Here is a 6000-nt window from a genome sequence, read left to right as displayed (position 1 = left end):
CCCCCCCCTCGGCCCCCCTCCGGTCCCATCCCGGTGGCGGCGGGGCCCGCGCTGCCCCCTCCCGGCCGGTGCCGGCCCGGGGCCCGTCGGGGACTGAGGAGGAGGAGGAGGAAGGACGGGGGGCCCCAGGGAAAGCCGGCGGCACGGTGCTGGCTGCTGGCAACCCAGCTCTGCCGGGGAGACAGTGGTCTGTCCTCATCCTCATCTTCATCCTCACCCTCACCCTCATCATCCTCATCTTCACCCTCATCATCCTCATCCCCATCCTCATCCTCACCCTCATCATCCTCATCCTCATCCTCAGCGCATCACACCAGGGGTACGGACGGACATCGGTGCCAGGTGTAGGCTCACCCTGCCACGGAAACGTTGATGTCGATTCTGGGGAACGGCAAACCCTGCACCTCAGCACGTGGCTGTGCCGATCTGAGAAATATCTTCCTTTGGCTTTTGGGACTGATTTCCTGAACGTAAGCACAAAAAAAAACCTTCTTACACCAAGTTTTAGGGACCTGGCCGAGGGCTTCTCGACACGCTCTCTAAAAACGCTCCGTGGCCACCGGTGTGGGTGACGCTGGCTGGTGTTCACCGAGCGAAGACACGGATTTTTACCTGCCCGGCCCATCTTTTTTTTTTTTTTTTTTTTTTTTTTTTTTACCCATGTAATAAAATATGACACTAGAGGGCGGCCTGTTAATGTAATTCAATAATGAAGCTGCGGTGGCTGCAGGTGGAGACGCGGCTCCGATGCTTTGCCGTCCTGGGCACGGCACCTGATTCCCCTGAGACAACCCCGGAGGGGACGCAGAGGGTCACACCAGAGGCCCAAGTAACAAATATCCCAAGACATGGGATTTTCCAGCAGACCCACGCGATCTGTGTTGTGTCACCAGCAGTCCCGCTTCAGCAGAGCTCGGAGGAGGAGGTGGCAGGATCCATCCCCTGCTCCCCGACCCCAAACCCTCACCCTGCCCCAAGCCATTTTGGACACCTTTCCAGCTAAATGCCAACCCCGCAGCTGCAGCTTCAGGACTCAGCACCACCGTTCAGCGATTACTGTCCCCTCTGGTGGCTCCTTCTCAGTCTCTGCGCAGCCTTCCCGTGACCAGGGAGGTCTCTCGCAGTTGCAGAGCCCAGTCTCCTTGTGTCAAACGAGGCTAATAGCCGCATGCAATTTAATAAATTAAAGACTGCAAAGATTTTTGGAACGCCGGACCGAGCGCGCAGCAGAAACACCAGGTATTACCAAAGTACACAGTGATGTCATTATTAATATCTACACTCTGTCCTGCCTGGAAGCAAGGATCTCCTTCTGGTGTGCTATTGGCAGCAGAACCTTTTTCCCCCCAAAAATTAAAATCTATGTCTCAAACGTGAGCCAGCAGGTAAAAGGGACGCGGTGAGACAGGCGGAGGGGAGACGGAGGACACAGCTCCCAGTACCACGAGCTGGGCCCCGTGATGTTGTTGCACAAGGAATCCTTCAAGGCATCCTTGCAGCTTGCTCTGCGATAAGCTTCGAGAGGCTTTCGGTGCCGTGAGACTATCAAAGGCAATTCAGCGTGCTCACCGTGAAACAAGAGAGGGTTTTACGCTCAACTTCAGTGAGACTTTCCTATTGTCTGGAGAAGAAATTGGCCTGAACTTACAGATGGGAAGAACTTAAATTAGTGGCCGCTTTCCTGCAAACTGATGTTCCTTAGCATTTAGCAATAACATGTCCTCAGTTTTTGCTAAATTGCAAACGAGCAATTAATTTTTCAGCACTTGTGCAGAATACTTTAAAAATGGAAACATGAAAGTCTTCTATTAAAATGAAGTTGATAGTATGCACCTGCCACTAATGTACTGTACACTGTGTCTTCCACTCATTATAGTGATGATTTGGGTTGAGATCAAGAGTCATATAGTGAAAATCACTTCAACACGTGCCTGTTCATATGCATAAACTCCTGTGTACCAGATGGCAAAATATAATGACATCTTAAACAGCTAATTGCATAAACCTTGTAATGCAGATAATTGCCGAACCAAAGTATGAGTTAATAATTTCCCACTGTATTGCCTGGCTTGACACTAATTCTAAAGGAAAGTTGTGACAATCCTAACGCACTAAAGTTCACCAAGCGGTAATTAAAACTAGCACTTAAAATCATTCGACTTTCAAACCCTTAATTACAATTCAGTGGAATCACTTTGTAGAAATCTAACATTTATAGATAGTTACATGATAGCTGATATTTCATCATCGGCCCTTTCATGGCGTTCTCCTGAGGCGTGCTCCAGGAACTCGCAGCTCTCCCTGGAAGTGATGATTTCCGTGCCAGCGGTCACTGGGAAGCACGTGGAGAGCGGTGGCCGGGACGCCCTGCTACAGCCTTGTCATTTTTGTCACAGCTTACGCTTCAGGCAGCGTGGCAAGGAGTCGTTTTTAATCACCTGATGACGGATAAATGTCAATAACCAGGGAGCCACTGCGGTGACGCGTGTTGGTTTTCAGGGAGAGGGTGTAAGAAATAAATTGTTTGGGCTGGGTTCGTAACCCACGTCCTGACCTCGCAGGCAGGCCTCCAACGCACCATCGGCTGTCACCCTGGATTGGAAAAGCCGCCCCAGGATCGAAACGATAAAGAACGGAGATATAATTAATGACGGTAAATACAGTTTTAGGAGAAATAAGGCTTATCAGGCAAACCCAATTTCTTTCTTTGATGAGGCACATCAAATAATACGACGAAGGTAAAGACTGAATGATAAAGGTCAATGAAGAGATGTGATATTCGTTTTTTTTTTTTTTTTTTTTTTTTTTTTTTTATGGAGATTAGAATTAACACCGTGTGATATTCTGATCAAAAAACATCAGAAACAGCAACAGAGCATGCACTAATTAGATTAGGAACTGGCTAACAGCCTGTTAAAAAGTAGCTATGAATCAGGAAGCGGTATCAAATGGGAGAGTTTTACCAGGATCAGCATCAGGTCAGAAGCTAGTTAATGTTTTCTTCAACGATCTGGATGTAAACACTGCAAATTCACAGCTGATAAATTTGAGGATGATAGGAACATCGGTGGAGTGACAGACAATGATGAGAATGACACTCCAAGCGATCGCGGCTGCTTGATGAGCTGAGCCCATTCAAACACAATTGGTTTTAATACAGACAATATAAGATGAGGCAGTTTCTGGTGCTCGCAGTTTTAAAAGACTGCTGGAAAACTGGAGAGGGTGCAGAAAAGAGCCACAGAGAGGATTTCAGGGCTGAAGGAAGTGCTTAATGGTGAAAGACTTAAAGCACTCAATCTGCCTAGCTTACTGGAAAGAAGACTGAGACGTGACCTGAGTATAATGTGTAAGTATTTAAGTATCTATGAGATCTCTCTGGAACTATCTGCTAGATACTGATGACATTTTTAATCTTTCAGAGAAAAATGGGTATCTGCAAGTCAGTCGAGCAAATTCAAGTGAGAGCTGAGGTGTCTGCTTTTACCAGCACCAGTGGCTGAAGGCTGACTTTCAAGGGACGAGGTAGGCACTGCCTTTTTGCGGTGTTTTCAAAGCAAGACCAGAAGACCTGCTGTAACCAAACCCAGGGTAATGCATTTAATGCAGGGGCAACAGCACACGGTGATTTGTAGCATATCAAGGGGCTTTCTCTAGCCTTCAAAGCTGTGAGTCTATACACATCAGCAGAAACGTCTCGTAAGCATTTCAGAGCAGGAACGTACACCTGTGCGGAGGAATAATCAAGTAATAACAAGCCTAACACATTTCACGGGCTCTGCAGACCCACGCCAGGTGTGCAGATATCACACGTTTATAAATCTCTGGTAGCAGATCTCAAAAGATAGAGGCTGAGTTTCTGTGCCGATGTGGCAGATCTGCCACCCCTCGCCTGCCTCCTGGCAAGAAGTGGGTCCCTCGGGGGCTTGTGCCTCTGCTCCTGGGGAAGGAGAAGTGGTGACCCCAGCTCAGGGAATCTTGCACCTGGATTTCTGTTTTACGGACACTAAATAAGACAGCCAAGGATCGGAGCAGGCCACAGACAGAAGACTAGACTGAAAGTTGACCCCAAACCTCTTTTTTTTTCTGAAGCATTTCTGCCTCAGCAATGCATTCCCCTGAGGAACGCCGCCAGCCCTGCTGCTGGCCCAGGTTCTCGCCTCTGTGACCCCACATACCCACCACGGCCGTTCCCAGACACGTGCACTACCTGTCCTTTGCATCCCACCAGCACCTTCCCCTCTCCCCCCTCTGAAAAGTTCAACAACTGCCAAAACTACGAGCAAACACAAGGCGTTTGGAGACTTTACAACACCACCACACGGCGCCTCCGGTCTCAGCTCAGCGTATTGCAGAAGGAAGAGAAGCAGAGGCCTCGTCCAATTTCCTTCAGCTGTGAGCACAGCTCGGCCCAGCCCCAGGGCCATGACAAAAGCCGGGAGCTAAATGCTACAAAACCAAAGATTCTGTGCAGGAGCTCAGAGTGAAGGTTCAGCACAATCATTTCTGCCCTTAAACATATTTGCTAGCCCATGAAAAATAACTACCAGATGTCTGCTGTTATTCCTAATTATACAGATGGAGGTGACCAGATCTGATATTAACTATTCTCATGCTTGGGTTTCCCCTGCCGCCCCCCGTGGGCTTTCCAGCCACCCCTGCTGCGGATCAGCAGCCGCCTTTGTCTGTGGCAGCGGCACCGGCAGCCGCAGCTGGCGAGGATCAGGGTTTTCCCTGGAGAGGGATGCTCCAGGGAAGATGCCATTCCTGCTGGTTATAACATTTGTAGTCTCTGCTGAGCACCCTCCATAAAATTACAGCACAGGTGACTGAGGCAAGCTTTACAAAGTAGAGCCAGTGGAGGTGACAATCTGTCTGTGATACCTGAGGAGATGGCACCTTTTTGTGTATCCATCTCACTATTTTTGAGGTAGTCTCTTAACCTTCTAGCTAGCTGGGGTTTAGAGCTCAGGGTCTGGCCTTCCCTCACTCTCTCCACCAAATTCGAGGTAAATGTGCCTCCAGGTAGTCCCAGAGCTCTGCTCCTTAGGGCAAGTTCAGCGCAAGCCTCTATGAAATGCCCCCGTTTTTTTCATCAGCCATGTGTAAGTGAAGAGTATCTTTGGCAGTATCCAGTCTATGTATATGCACCACAGCCACAACTTGTCCATACAAGAGGTAGCAGTAACTCAATTACAAACCAAATTTAAAAAATAAAATACACTGAGCGGCATTATTCAGATACCAAAAGTTTGGAGGACACTGAAATGTCAGCGATAGCAAAGCCTGGACCTCTAGATAGTCTCAGGGACTTAGGCAGAGATCGATCCAGTGGCTGCTGACCTGCCTCCTGAGCTTGCAGTGATGCTGGCAATTAACTCTAAGCAGAAAATTGTCGCACTGATTGACTCAGCAGCTTAAATTGAAACACAAGCTGAAATGATTTGCTGGGAGGGACGTAATCTGAGGAATTCCTTTATCGTTAAAACAACTCGTAGAACCAGGAGGAGGTGGCATGACATGAAGGAGACTTATTTCTCAGTCTGTGAATATAAATTGGTCTTCCTCTGGTCTTTCAATAGAAAGCGGTCTGATGGGCACAGGTTGTCTTCCAGAAGTGGAACTCTAGAAAAAAAGACAGAATAGATTGTCACACCTCTTCACTTCTGTTTGCCACATGATTTTCTGCTTAACATTTTTAGATACCCACTGTATCGATGTAGAGTAAAAACAATTTCTGATAATAGATTTTATCAAAGCAGATTTAAGAAACAGTACTAAAACCTCACATGCATTCTGACTCTTAACAATAAATACTACTTAAGGTGAATCTATCTGCAGTGCTTCCTTTCTAACCAGCACTCAGTAACATTCAAGTAGTGCCAATGCAATGAATATTCACTAAATAAGAACATAACTGAAAGTATCCTACCTGGTTGTGGCTGGCTGGTACTTTCCAGAGGAGTCATCTTCTCATCTTCTCCCCTCTTTTCTTCAGGG

At 47.7% G+C, this 6000-nt stretch overlaps 1 protein-coding gene across 9 annotated transcripts in view; it reads right to left on the bottom strand.

Moving 5' to 3' along the window:
• Window positions 1–6000, bottom strand: part of NFIA (nuclear factor I A) — a 348955-nt gene that overhangs the window by 259932 nt on the left and 83023 nt on the right. The gene's annotated exons all lie outside the window — the stretch shown is intronic.

The sequence above is a fragment of the Oxyura jamaicensis genome, chromosome 8 (assembly GCF_011077185.1).
Source record: "Oxyura jamaicensis isolate SHBP4307 breed ruddy duck chromosome 8, BPBGC_Ojam_1.0, whole genome shotgun sequence".
NCBI classification, from domain to species: Eukaryota; Metazoa; Chordata; class Aves; order Anseriformes; family Anatidae; genus Oxyura; species Oxyura jamaicensis.
The sequence above is the reverse complement of the archived record's forward strand: the minus strand, read 5'-3'. Positions and strand labels throughout refer to the sequence as shown.